General features: G+C 37.5%; 1 protein-coding gene across 1 annotated transcript in view; it reads right to left on the reverse strand.

Moving 5' to 3' along the window:
* LOC130582571 (rab GTPase-activating protein 1-like) overlaps positions 1 to 13,281 on the reverse strand; it is a 114,070-nt gene extending 100,789 nt beyond the window's left edge. The window contains exon 1 of the mRNA XM_057381366.1: positions 13,122 to 13,281. The gene's annotated coding sequence lies outside the window, so the exon portion shown is untranslated. The remainder of the gene's footprint in view (positions 1 to 13,121) is intronic.

Below are 13,281 nucleotides of genomic sequence, written 5' to 3' on the forward strand. Positions count from 1 at the left end.
AGCCAACAGCAAATAATTGGTGTGTTCATAATTGCAAACTGTTTARAATTGTTGTACCAGATCCTCAGACACAAGAGTTTTTTCCAGATTCCTTTTACATGTCAATCTCATAGCCAAAGAACAACTTAAGGAAAAGAGAATCAAAAGTGAACTAGACAAACAAGAAAATGTCTGTTCTCCTTCAAAAACATACTACATGTGCATCTCCTCAAATAAATGACAAGCAGCACTTGTCTAATACATCTCAGTGTGAATACTGAAACATTTACTGTAAAGAAAAAAAGCAGCTTTCCTGACTTGAATCTCTGTATAACAGAAAACCCACTGAACCACTTGAATATTACACCGTCATAGTTTGGAGTAACTTTGTAACAAAATATCTTCCCTTTGCTTGAAGGAAAAGGGACTACTTTTATTCATCTTAAAGTTAAAATCACCGGGTGAAGAACCCTTCCAGAGGAATGATGGACATATGGTTGGTACTGAGCTGGAGCACAACTCAAGCGAGGTAGTGGCCAACATTTACAGCTGAACACAGAAGCACCATCCCCCCTCTTCAGAAGAGACAATCACTTATTGCAAGTCAAGGTTTTGAAGGAAGAGACAAATTGAAAAAAAAAAACAAACCACTGATCTCAAGCCCTAAAATTTACATATTGAATGGCAGAAGCATCATGAACACTAGATGAAATGCCAGGTAAGTGAAATCATGTCAGGTAAGCTGCTGGCTACAAAGGCAGCTTCTCAGCAAATTGAGGACTTCCTTTTCTTTACTTGTACCATTTGAGCAAGCAGGAGTCATGGAGGACAAGCTACAACTTAGACAAAACACCATCAAAAACAACATTGGTAAGATTCTTTTGAACAATTATTTAAACAAATKTTCTGGCCTAAGATTTGTCCACACACAGAAGAGACATCAGCAGAAGAACAGATCACAAAAGCACACAGGCCTCTTGCTGACACAGACTAATTGATGTTGGTTTAGTCAATGTTAGCTTTCCAATTAGTGCTTAACCAGCCTAAGGAAATAMATTGTATTTTCAGACACATAAGAGAAAAACCTTTCTCCTCTTTATTCCCTTCCAGAGAGCATAAAAATAAGTGTTCTGCTACTCTAGAGATGTTATGTGTATCTTTTTAAAAAACACAAACAAAACACATTTTATACATCAAGTTCTGGCAAATAGGTTTACTCATTTAAGCACAATCTCATTCTGCCTYAAGGATAAAGCAACTGTAGTATACTTTCAGTTTCAATGACACCAACTGAAAAGTAACACTTTAGCTTCTGGAGACAGKAATWAATTTTAACTTTGGAAAATATCAARTAGCAAATAAGAGAYGCAATTTTTCAAAGCTKGAGTTYCACAAACCCAAGTTGCTTATTTTTTTTCATTGCTACACGATGCTTGCAGAGAGCATTCAAATTGAAACTGATCCCCAGCCAAGTTACTGAACTATACAACAAAATATAATGATCTATATTCCAGAGCAAAGCAGAAGCACACTGCAATCCTTGTTTTAAGGTGATTATTTARAGGTTTATTCCCCAACTGTAAAAATAATAGTGTTGGCCTAATGCAGGCAATGGAATAACCTCTATCCATTAAATATATTTAGTATTTCAAACAGAAATTTTCTCTACAAGCTACTATGTTCAGAAATAATTACATGATGTAGAACAAAAGATTATATGGAACAGCAGTATGAGCCAACACAGCCATGATCCCAGGTGTCAGTCGTTCTCCATGCCAAACACATGCCTTATACTGTGCCACATCAGCAAAACCCACCAGAAATCCTGATTCATCACCCTGCACTGACTACCTTCAGAGTTAGTAAAATCCTTGTTCCTCAAAGCCACAATTGGAAGTTATGACAGTTATTACCTTGAGGTTTGCAACATGCATTCTGAGAATATTAGGTTTTGCAGATTTAACTTGAAATCATAATGTTTTGTTCTCAAGCTCAGTAGGTACCTTTATACTACCAACTGCAGACAGTATTTCTTAAAAGCCATTAACCTGCAGTCAGTGCAGCATTGRCTGTGGGATGGAGCAGACAATGTTTCACGGTCTTTTCTAATCTCATTTTCTTTAGTTTTTTGTTTTTTTTTTAATCTTAAGTCTTTCATTTTGTCAAAGGCAATCACAATTTGTAAATGAATAATAATACTAAGCACTTTTTCCACAGTTCAATCACAGATTTACCAGAATTGCAAGGACTATGAGTTTTGATTTGACAGTTATATCTAGACTTCTACTRCTGTTGTATCAAAACTGTACTTTCAACAGTGTCCCCAATACTTAATAAGCATGAACCTCCCTTCCTTTAKAATACGAAATAAAACCAAGCTTCTTGTCAAAAATACAATACTTCCACATAAGTTAAAAATAAACATTTCCATTTTTTAAAAAATAAATTTTCACAYATATTTAAACCCTTTAGGACAGAAGCCAAGATTTTACATTGTCACTTGAACATCTAAATATTTAGATATAACATAAAAAGATGGAGAGAGAAATCATAGTTAAAGACCAATGAAACCTTCTGATAATTACTTGCTTAAAACTGAGAAATATGAAAAAATGTGCATTGCAGTTAAAAGCCACACCAAAAGACCCTCTTTCTAASCASTSTCCTTCCCAGTCCTATGYATGATGAAGCACACTGGAGCTCAAYTACCACTCTAATTTTTATTTGACCAGTGAATTCTCAACATCCTCTGCATGTCAGAACTAAGATGCTGGCATTTCACATAGCTAGGGCAAGTTTTTATATATTCCACAATGCAGCTCTGTTGTTAATTCCAAAGGTCTTGACACGTCTTAGAAAATGGAGAATGGAAATTCAYAAAAGACAGTAAGACTTTAATAAACCTTAATAGAAAGATGATGCTCCATAGGTAAGAAGAGGTCCATATGTAATCAGACATACCTAGTACTAACACATCACTCTATTCCCCTTATCATACTAGAATAAAATAATTAAAGGCTTTCCTTCACTTTCTGCTTTTTTGCTTATTCYACTTAAAGTCTGAAGAAGAAAACCACTTTGCTCATGACATTGATCAAGAGGAGGAAAAAAACAAGTTTTTGCCTTAACATTCAAATGACTGTTAAAAATCTTTCAAATTACCTAAACTSTTCTAGAAACTGGTATGAGCTGTGGATATGAAAGCTTCTGGAAGACAAGCACAAAGGAATGATGTGGACCTTCCTTAACTGAAAGAGTTTTACTGTTTTTTTAAGTGACAGTGTGTTCATTGAGACTATTTCTCCATGTGACCAAATTCACTAATCAAATTATTTCAAATTCATCCTGTAGTTTGATGCACATATAACTTGGGTCGGAGTTACAAGATGCTTATATAGCTTGATTTCTAAAATATCTATGTAACCTGAATTATAACATTTTAATACTTCTATAACCTAAATTATAGCTTTTAATACTAATATATACTGAATCATAACTTTTTATACAAATAATAGCCAAATGTAGTTAACTAGTTGCTTAAAGCTTTAGTAAACAAAAACTCACCAGGTGGATAACCTCGAAAAATATGTAAGTATAGCTAATTAAKAAACAGCAATATTAACTAATGAGAATTTGGCAAACATAAATTAGCCATATTAGTCAATTAGCCAATTAATTCTAAAGAATTTAGACCAGTTAGATCCAGAAAGTCCAAGGAACACCGTAACTGTGCGTGCTCTGAAGAAAAAGTTGTAAAGTTCAAATGTGAGGAGACCTTGAATCTTCACTGAAGAAGACCTCCAAGACCACCTAAATTGGGGAACTGCAAGTGCAATACAGAAAAATTATTTATAACCATGAGGTAATCCTATGTAAATTAGTTCTGGACACGTATATGATGATGTTATCCTGACATAGCAATATTAAACAATACTTACTGTATAAATAGGACACAACACTTGATGAAGGTGGGTGGGTTAGATGAGAGATCCCCCTCACCTCCAGCACTGCAATGAACAAATACCTGCTCTATAGACACGGGTCTACGGGGTTTTATTTATAGCCTATCTTTTCAGGTTTCACGTTCAAGTAAGAACTGCAGCTTGGAAAGGTAGTATGAAAGTAATTAACTAATCCCTATGCAAAAACTTGCTTATGCAGTTAATAAATAATTCAGARTATTTTATAATTTTGATCAAAAAAATACTTGACCTAAAAGAAGTATTCCTCAAATCTGTATGAGCCAGTAATTGAAAAGGTTACACAAAGAAAGGTGTTTCTACTGCCTTACACGCAGTTACCTTCAAATTCAGACCCAGGGATGGTGTGTATATATAATCTCACACTGTCCACTTCCCTGATTTTCAGCAAATGATATGCATAATGTTCCCTTCCAAACCAGACCCTGGGAAGCTCATGCAGTTCTTAAGATGAGTATTTCCTTCACAGACTGCCTAAAAAGGGTAATAGGAAAGAGAACACATGCCCTTTTTCCAAGAAACATGCCCTTTCTCTTCTTTTCATCCCAGACCTCCAAAATTATTAGAATTCATTTTTCTTCCTAAAGGATTAAAGAAAGAACTGGCTTAAAAAAAGCAACAACAACAAACTCATGTAATCAAAATACTGGTAGGATCATTTCATCACTCTGTGTTACATCCTTGTTTTAAAAATTCTTTGAAACTGCTAACAGTTTTGTAAAGTATTACAGAAGAGACTAAAAATTCACCTTCATGCAATAATTACAAGGAAGAAAGGGTTTCAATAGATCAATTATGGGGTTGCCCATTAAAGTTGTTCATTTGCTTTTGCAGTTTTTTCCTAGTAATCAAAACTAGTAAACAGAATTGCTATAAAGGACAAAATCTATGTTAAAAACATCACAGCAAAAAGTCTTCTCAGATCCTTTTTAGGATTAAACTATCACTATCAAAGAAAAATGGCTCAATTCCGATTTTTTTTTTTTAAATAAATTAACTTGGCCTCTCAGCCAGATTACAATTATGTAAATCTTATGCACTCACTTATTAAATTGAATTAATCTCATAGATTATTTTTGGTGTAAGATGCAGGTTAACCTACAACAGTCTATAAAAATCAGAGAATAAGCTCTTGTTGAGGAAATACATCTAAAGTAATACAACATAGCCACTTATATCATAACTGCAAAAATCTTGCAAAAAATCCAGCAGAYGTCATTAATTTTCTCATGCAATTTTCCTGTCTCACATTACCCAACAATCATGAAGAATCCTAGCATCTGCCTGCTGAGACAAGCTATCTGAAGCAGTTTGAATTTTAAATGWTACATTGTATTTCTAGTTTGATAAATCCACTTATTGCATGAAACGAGATGACAAAAAGCCGTATCTGTGATAGTGATGCCTTTTTTCCTTTCCTTTTTTTTTTTTTTTTTAATAAGAATCTCTCTCTTAAAGTTTCAGAGAGATTCCCAAATATTACACTGTACCATCAGTTTCAACATAAATGATGCATGGTTTCCATTAAATGTAGATAAAAAAACTTACTATCCATGTTTGCATACAGAATACTTCTAAAAAATACTTTTACTTATGGAAATGAAGAGTAGAAGTCACAGGCAGCTAAGACAAAAGGAAAAAAGCACAGAAAGATGAAGTAGGATGCTCTGTGAAGTGGGTATATAAGCCTRTCTTTTCCATAACCCTTTTTTCAGYATCCTACCTCAGTCTCCTCTAAGTGAGAGTGTTAAGTTATGGACAAGGTACTGAAAGGCAAAACACAGTCAAGGGATTGCAACTACCAAAGGCAGAGTGTCCCAATCAGCCTCAGAGACCAAGCCAGTAATGCTGCCCCACCAGGAACAAACTCATGGAATAAGTAAAGCATTTTCAATACAARGAATCCAAATCCAAATATGAAGTGTGACCTAGAGTAGCATCAGCATCCCAACCCTCATCCAAGTCAGAGCTCAGTCTGTGCAAAGTCACCAGCTGGCTGTTCAGAAGGCCCAGCAAAAGCAATGATAATAACTGCACCGTGCAAATGTAGTATTACTATGGCACCTCACATGAATTTTCAGGGAAATGTACACAATAAATCACCTGCTTTTTCCATACTACCCAATAAGACCTCTTGAGTTCAATTACTACAAAGAATAAAAAACAGAATCACAAAGGCCAGAGAGAGAAACTGGGATGRACTGCTGGAACAAGGATCACTTGAATTTATCTTATACATTTTGATTTCTCTGGCTACTACCAAAAGCTCTTTTCCAAACCACACTTCAGTCTGACACTTTTATGTTCAATCTGACTTTCTGATGGCTCAATATAATGAAAGAAAAGAAGAATCAGAAAGGGGAAGCTACAAGGGTCAAAGGCAAATTATCACTCAGAACAACTATKGAGAACTTCCAACTTCACCTTACTGTTTTCAAACTTGACAAACTATTTTCTTGGATATTTTGATCAACTCCTTTCCCTTCTCCCCTCACAGTTTTTATATACATTGATAGGAATAAACAGTAAGATTTAAAATGCAAAACAATGTAAAAATCAGTAACTGACTTTCATTCCTTACTTGTTTCSTCAGAATTGATTAACAGTTATGTCTAAGAATAATTTTAGCTATCAGTTCCTGATTTCTTGAAAGATCATACCGCAAACACTAATTTTTAACAATTAGGATCAAGTATAGCAGGGTTAAAAATACCTCTTATGATACGAGAGTACCTCTATGAACAAACACAAACTGTCTACATAAACAGAAAGGACCAAAGTCTTCACCATACTGCCTGGTCCAAGTTCCAAGTTTAACTCTAAAAAAAACTGCTGGCACACACAAGAAGTTCTCATTTAACTCCAATGCTGCTTTGCACTCCTTTGCTCACAAACTTAAGTTCAAGCAGAAGATGATGGTACTTAAAAGCTACACAGATTTCAGTAGTATCTGGAAAAAGCAGGAGGTGAAAAATTGGCTAAAAAAGCAGCAAATCTTCCTACCTTCTCTGCTAAGATCACACTTGACTACACAAGCACCAAAGTGAGCACAACAATTTACAGAACACAGACCAAACTCAGTAACCACCACTGGAGGCAGCTATGTAACACAGCCACCAACCAGTTATTTGAGAATTATCTTCAAAGTAACAGGAAATAATGAGTGTACACCAGCGGAACAAAATAAAATGAAGGATTTACAGAACAAAAAAAAAAAATCAATTTTCTGCCACATGCATTTCAGTAACATCTAATTAAAAAACTCCACGCTTCTAAGAAAAAAAAAAGTACCAGCTCGCAGCATTCAAATTCTTAATAAAGGGAAATACACCAATACCTTATTTAAATGCAAAGAAAAAAACCCACCAAATTATTTTCAAATTTTAACCAGCTATTAAATTTCTCCACCAACTTCTTAATTAAAACTCTGGACCTTGCATTTCGTATCTAAATACACAGAGAGAGAGAGACAAAGCACTAGGTTAAGGGTATTTGCATTTTATTTTCACACTGATTTGCCTGCAGAGGCCTGAGAACTGAAAAGGCACAACATAGCCTTCATTCCTAATTAAAATCTTGGGACAAGGATAAAGAATTAGAAAACAGAGAGAAAAATAACATACATACTTTTTTTTATTGTATCGTATTTGCTCAAAACACAAATATGTATGCAATATGTGTACATAATACACAAATTTGTACATTGCAACAGATCCATGGACCTCAGCAAAATCATTTTGTCTCATTTCAGAAAAAAAYAGTAATATTTTGCATATGTGACAGAAGTACAAATTAGAACTGTCTTATTTACTATGCTGAAATAACAGATAACAAGACTCTAGATCCCTGCAAAGTCAGTAATCAAGTCAAAGTATCTAAATTGAACTACTTTAAACTATTTTCCACTTCAGAAATTTAGATTGCTGTAAAATTTATAACCAAAACCCCCTGGAAACATGCCACTTCTACAYCACTGTGAAGCTGTAACACCACATCAGTAATTGYGTTGAAYAGAAAAGCCAAGTATTCAAATGTARCTACTTCTCAAATAAAACATTGTGGGGAACAGAGAAGGAAATGCACTTCTGGTTAAAACAAAAACCAGTTTACCAGAACAGGATCCATTTTGCTAAAAAGTAGCAAAGATTATCAAAATTATCTATACAATTAGTTTACACTAAAAGTCAATCCTTTGAATCCCAAGGCTCTTGGGCTCCTTCCAAAACAAAAAATTAAGTCATATGCTTGGACAACYGCAACAGATCACAATCTGCAATTTGCTTTCTACCCTCAAAAAATCTGGTGTGACTTATGGTATGTAAAACAGACGTGACCCAATCAGAAACCTCAGCAATAGCTGAACCAAGCTCTGTACAGTTGTAACAGTTGCAGTGACATCCCCTGGGGATCACCACTGAAACCACCAATAACAGCCAATGCATTTATTAATCAGCTAGATGATGGGACAGGTGCTTACTTATCCTTGGTAAGTGTCCACTTACACCAAACTGGGAGGAGTGGTCAGCAAGTCAGAGGGACATGGACAGGCTGCAGAAAGGCACYAGCAAGACTTTGTGAARTTCAATTGAAGGCAAGAGCCAGGTCCTTTATCAGTGACAGAACAACCTCCTGTGACAAGATGGGCTGGACATGAAACAGATAAAAAGTGATTTYTTCAGAAAAGTATTTGGAGATCCCAGCAGGCAAAATTTTGAAAACARGTCAACAGTAYATCCTTGTAGCAAAGGCAGCTGARCACACYGTGGGCTGTTTGCAGGAGTCCAGGCAGCAGATCCAGGGAAGGATCAATCTCCCCTGAGCAGCACCGGTGAGACTGTGTTTGCTGTGCTGCCAGTTTTGGGCTCCCTGGTAAAGGACTCACACAGACACTCTGGACCATGTCCAGTGGCCRAGCTGGCCAGATGGCAGGAGCACATGGTGTACARTGAGAGCCTGATTGAACTGAGTTTGCACAAWCTGGTCAAGAAAAGAGCTCTAAAGAATCCTTATTATTGTCAAGTCTCTAATCAAAGGGTGCAGAAGAGAGAACTGGACTCTTCTGGATGGTGGGCACTGACAAGAGGCAATAGACCTAAGCCAGAAAGTAAATTTCAGCTAGCTAAAAGGGAGAGAGGAAAGATAAAATCACTGAGTGCAGTCAAATGTGGAAATAGATTACCTAGAAAGGTGTTAAAGGCCGGAACAATCTTATCTAAATTACTCCCGATTTAATTTATGCAGGGAGCTGGATTAGATGACCTCCAGAAGCCCCTTCCAAGCTAAATGACTCTATTTTAAGAATTCATTATTTTATCTGCCAAAGATTCTATTTCAGAAACTTTTTTCCAGCAGGTTTTGCATCAGGTTTATTACTTTTAATCATGTATTTCAAAAYACCAGTTCTGTACATACAGTAAGCCTACATGCAGTGTTGTACACAGAAATGTATATATCTCTTACCTTCTTGCCCTTAGAACTTCTTCCCTGTGTACTGCTGTGCCCTCCCCACAACCAGGGAGTATGTTTGAAGCATCAGAAAAATTTTGCACTTTTAAGCTGACTTGATCTATAAAAATCGACACCTTTTTTGATATCCTGRCTCATGATACAGGAATGATGACAGYAGKAAAGAAGAGAGCCATGACCAATCCCATTTGTGGCAAAAACTACTTATTCCTCTGTCCGCTTAAAAACATCAGCAAGACCTGCTGTTCTTTCCAAAGAGTAAGAAACTTTCCATGAAAGACACAATATTACTGAGGTTTTCCACGAGAGCCTTACTCATCTTTCAGAGCAATCTATTTTACTACACAGATTTTGGAACCCCATTCATGTATTTATGTTCTCTTTACAGTCACACCCAACAGACTAGTTTTTCAGCTTCACAAAGTCTCCTCTGGGAACACTCCTGATATCAAATTTAAATAAACATCTTAAAAACCACAGAGGTGCTTTCTAATAATCTACACATTAGTTTTGTTTCTTTTTAAAGTTAAAAATACAGGAAAAAGRYGAAATAAATAATTTTCAAACATGTCAGACTTTTCTTTATGGACCAGAACTCTGTCAAAGAAGAATCCCTTCAGCAATCCAGGTTACAATAAGGGCTCMCTTACCAGTTGTACCAGTGTAACAGAGTAAGATTGAGAATGGAACAAACTGAGGAAGATACGAATTTCAAAAAACAAGTCTTATCAAAATATACTTGAAAAACAACCTCCACTAAAAGGACACCTCCAGGAAGCTCAATATTAATGCCTGAAAGGTGCATTTTAATTCTCACTTAATAGGTCAAGATAAAAATTCATGGGAAGAAGATGAGATTTATTACAGGAATTATAAGTGCAGCTGGCAGCCCAAAGAGAAAACAAACCTCCCATGGTGTATTTCCACACATTTTTGAACTCTTTTTGTTAAAAGTGTTAATACCAAGATCAAGAGCACAAATAAAAATTATCAGTCWGTATGCAATTTATGCATTTTATGGATGCATAAAATTGGTAGAATACCATGACAAATTAATCCACACTAGAAATCAAAAAAGTGTGTAATTACTAAGGTCAGTCAAGTTTGAAATAATCTYCCTATTATAGCAGAAGTACTAGCAATATACAGCTTACTATTTTTAAATTAGAGCTGAAAAAAATTACAGAAACCCGTAACAATGTCCAGGTTGTTCCCTGATATTAAGAATGCACCCAAAGTTCAGAGAGAAGAATGGATAGACAAGGGAGAGAGAAGAAAACCATAGCATTTTCCATGGGCCCATGGAAGAACAGAGACACATAGATGGCTCTTGAGCCCATTTAATGTTGTCAAAAGCAGATTAAAAATTACACCATGGCTTCATAATCAATCTAAGCCAGTACTGGCAGAAAAAAAAAAAAGAGCTACCACCCTTACTATCATTGCTACCTTCACCACAAGTATCTTAAGTCAATCAAAACCACAATGTAGCTTCTTCTAACAGCACTGGCTTCTGCCATTAACTTACTGACCATAAAGCCAGGTCTCAGCTGAGGACCATCACAACACCTATGATTGTTCCAGACTGCAGTTACGTTCTCTTCCCTACCAACACTCCACTTCCTCCTCTGGATTGGGACAATGTCCACCTGGCCAGGCAAGTGAGCTGTGTCAGGAGTTGCTGTAATCAAAGAGTACCTCATGGAACAAAAAAAACCAAAACAAAACAAAAACAAAACAAACAAACAAAACAAAAACAAAACAAACAAAAAAAACCAAAAAACCAAAAAAATTAAATGAAAAAACCAACAACAACAAAAAAACAAAAAGAGGACAACTTTTTGATCACATTAGTTCTTTTAACTCACTTCCTGGTGTAGAAGTCCCTTTAATGAAAGAAGGGAAGGAGCAGCCACAACTCAGACTATCTTGAAATGCTGGGGAGTACACCAGGAACAGAGASCCACATATACACTTGATCTTTTTGCAATTCCCTCACTAACACCAGCAAACTTTAATCTAAGAATCACTTTTTAAAGGACTGAATGCTGTTTTTAACCWAGCAATACATGTCACTTTAAACCAAACGCTGCAGAATAATTTTTACAGTTTTCATATGTACACAAGCTGTTCACAGTCCCAGTGTCCTTTTGGAAAAGAGCAGTTATTTWAAAACTAAATCAAATAAATAAAATAAAATAAAGCCAGTACGATTTCCCACCTCTGCCTAAAACAGAAGCTAGTAGTGGAAGGCTCAGACACTCACTGAGTTCTGAGTTCATCAGCTGGTGCTGGCTCCCMTCTGGATACTCACTGGCAGCATTCTTACAACACTGGAGTAAATTTGTGTTTACTGTAACTGTATTTGTAGTCTTTTCAAGTTTTAACTACAAAGTAAGTTCTTAATCATACAATTAATACCATCTAACCCACATAAACAGACTTAGCTACAATCCTACTTAAAACCTAGGCAGAGGCATAACTTGCAAAACAAACCTCAAACACCCAGTAAACCTTCATAGAATCTGGAGCCAAGTTGGTCTGACAGGCAGTCAGTATTTGGCCTTATCACAGAAGTTTGGTTAAATAAAGCCACAGTATCTTTTCGGCATTTAAAGGGATCTGAAAACGTTGCCTCTACCGTCACCAAGATCTCTTTCTGGAAACTGAAGCACATCTGCTCTTTTGAAAGTTTTAGCTAAAAACCAGTGTGGTTGTGAGACTAGAGCTCGACAGTGAAAGAGAAAAGCAATGCTTACCTAAGCACATTATTTCTTACTTGCCACTAGATTTTTCTCAAWCTTAAAGAAGAGCTGACATTTTGAACCTCCTTTTTTTTTTCCCTCTTAGGCACACACTGGATGGATATACACATGCACACAGMTGTGAAATGTGGTAGCCTATGCCTTATTTACAGCACTACCAAACCAAGCAGTCTTAACAACACAGCTTGGAGAAAGTRACAGCAGAAGCAAAGTACACAGGACACTGCAGGAACTTATACAGGAGAAGAGTAGTCATCAAGTCCATTTCATTCAGTGCCGTACCTGCTTCGGATGATTTCTGCAGATTTTGAAGTACTATTATCTAAAGACAATGATTTTTGTACCAACTCACGGGTCAGGGAAGAGAGGAAGAGCGCTTAAAAATACAGGAAAAAAACCCAAATCACCAGGAAAAAAAAAAAGAAAAGAAAATCATAACGTAACGTGCATCAATCTGACCCATGCAGATGGCACAGATTTAGGACAGTAGTTTGCTAGTCTGTACTCTTGGGAATCAACTTCACTTTTCCCGAGGAGGAGGCAGGGAGACGAACGCTTCCACAGCGCTCTCCCTTTTCTGACCACGAAAACAACTTTATTTTTTAGATCCTGCACTGCACTCGAGCTCCTCTTCTTCCGGAGCGCCACTGCCCAGGGATCTCCACATACACACACACACACACMCMMACACRCACACAYACACACATACACACACACAAACACCAAACAACAGCGGAACTATCACCCCGCGCCCCGCCTTCCCCCGCCGCCCTGAGGGCCCGCGGCCAGCGCAGGAACCTCCTGGGGTCAGCGGGCACTGTCACACGTCACACAGGCTGGGCCGGCGGCTCCCTCTCCCCCGCCCGGCTGTCCTGAGGGACCGGCGAGCTCCCCAACTGCGCCCCCACGACACCCGCTCCGCTGCGCTCACCCCGGCGAGCAGGCCCGACGCTGCTCCCGATCTCTCACTGGTGCAGCCGGGCCGTCCTCCCCGCGCTGCCGCCGCCTCCAGCCCAGCGGGGCCGCGCAGCCGCCTCAGGGCCGGGACAGCGTCGCCCACATTCCGGCGGCGGGAGGGCGGGCGGGTGCGC

This window comes from Malurus melanocephalus, unplaced genomic scaffold, assembly GCF_030028575.1.
Source record: "Malurus melanocephalus ecotype Western Australia unplaced genomic scaffold, MMel_1.1 scaffold_507, whole genome shotgun sequence".
Classification (NCBI taxonomy): domain Eukaryota; kingdom Metazoa; phylum Chordata; class Aves; order Passeriformes; family Maluridae; genus Malurus; species Malurus melanocephalus.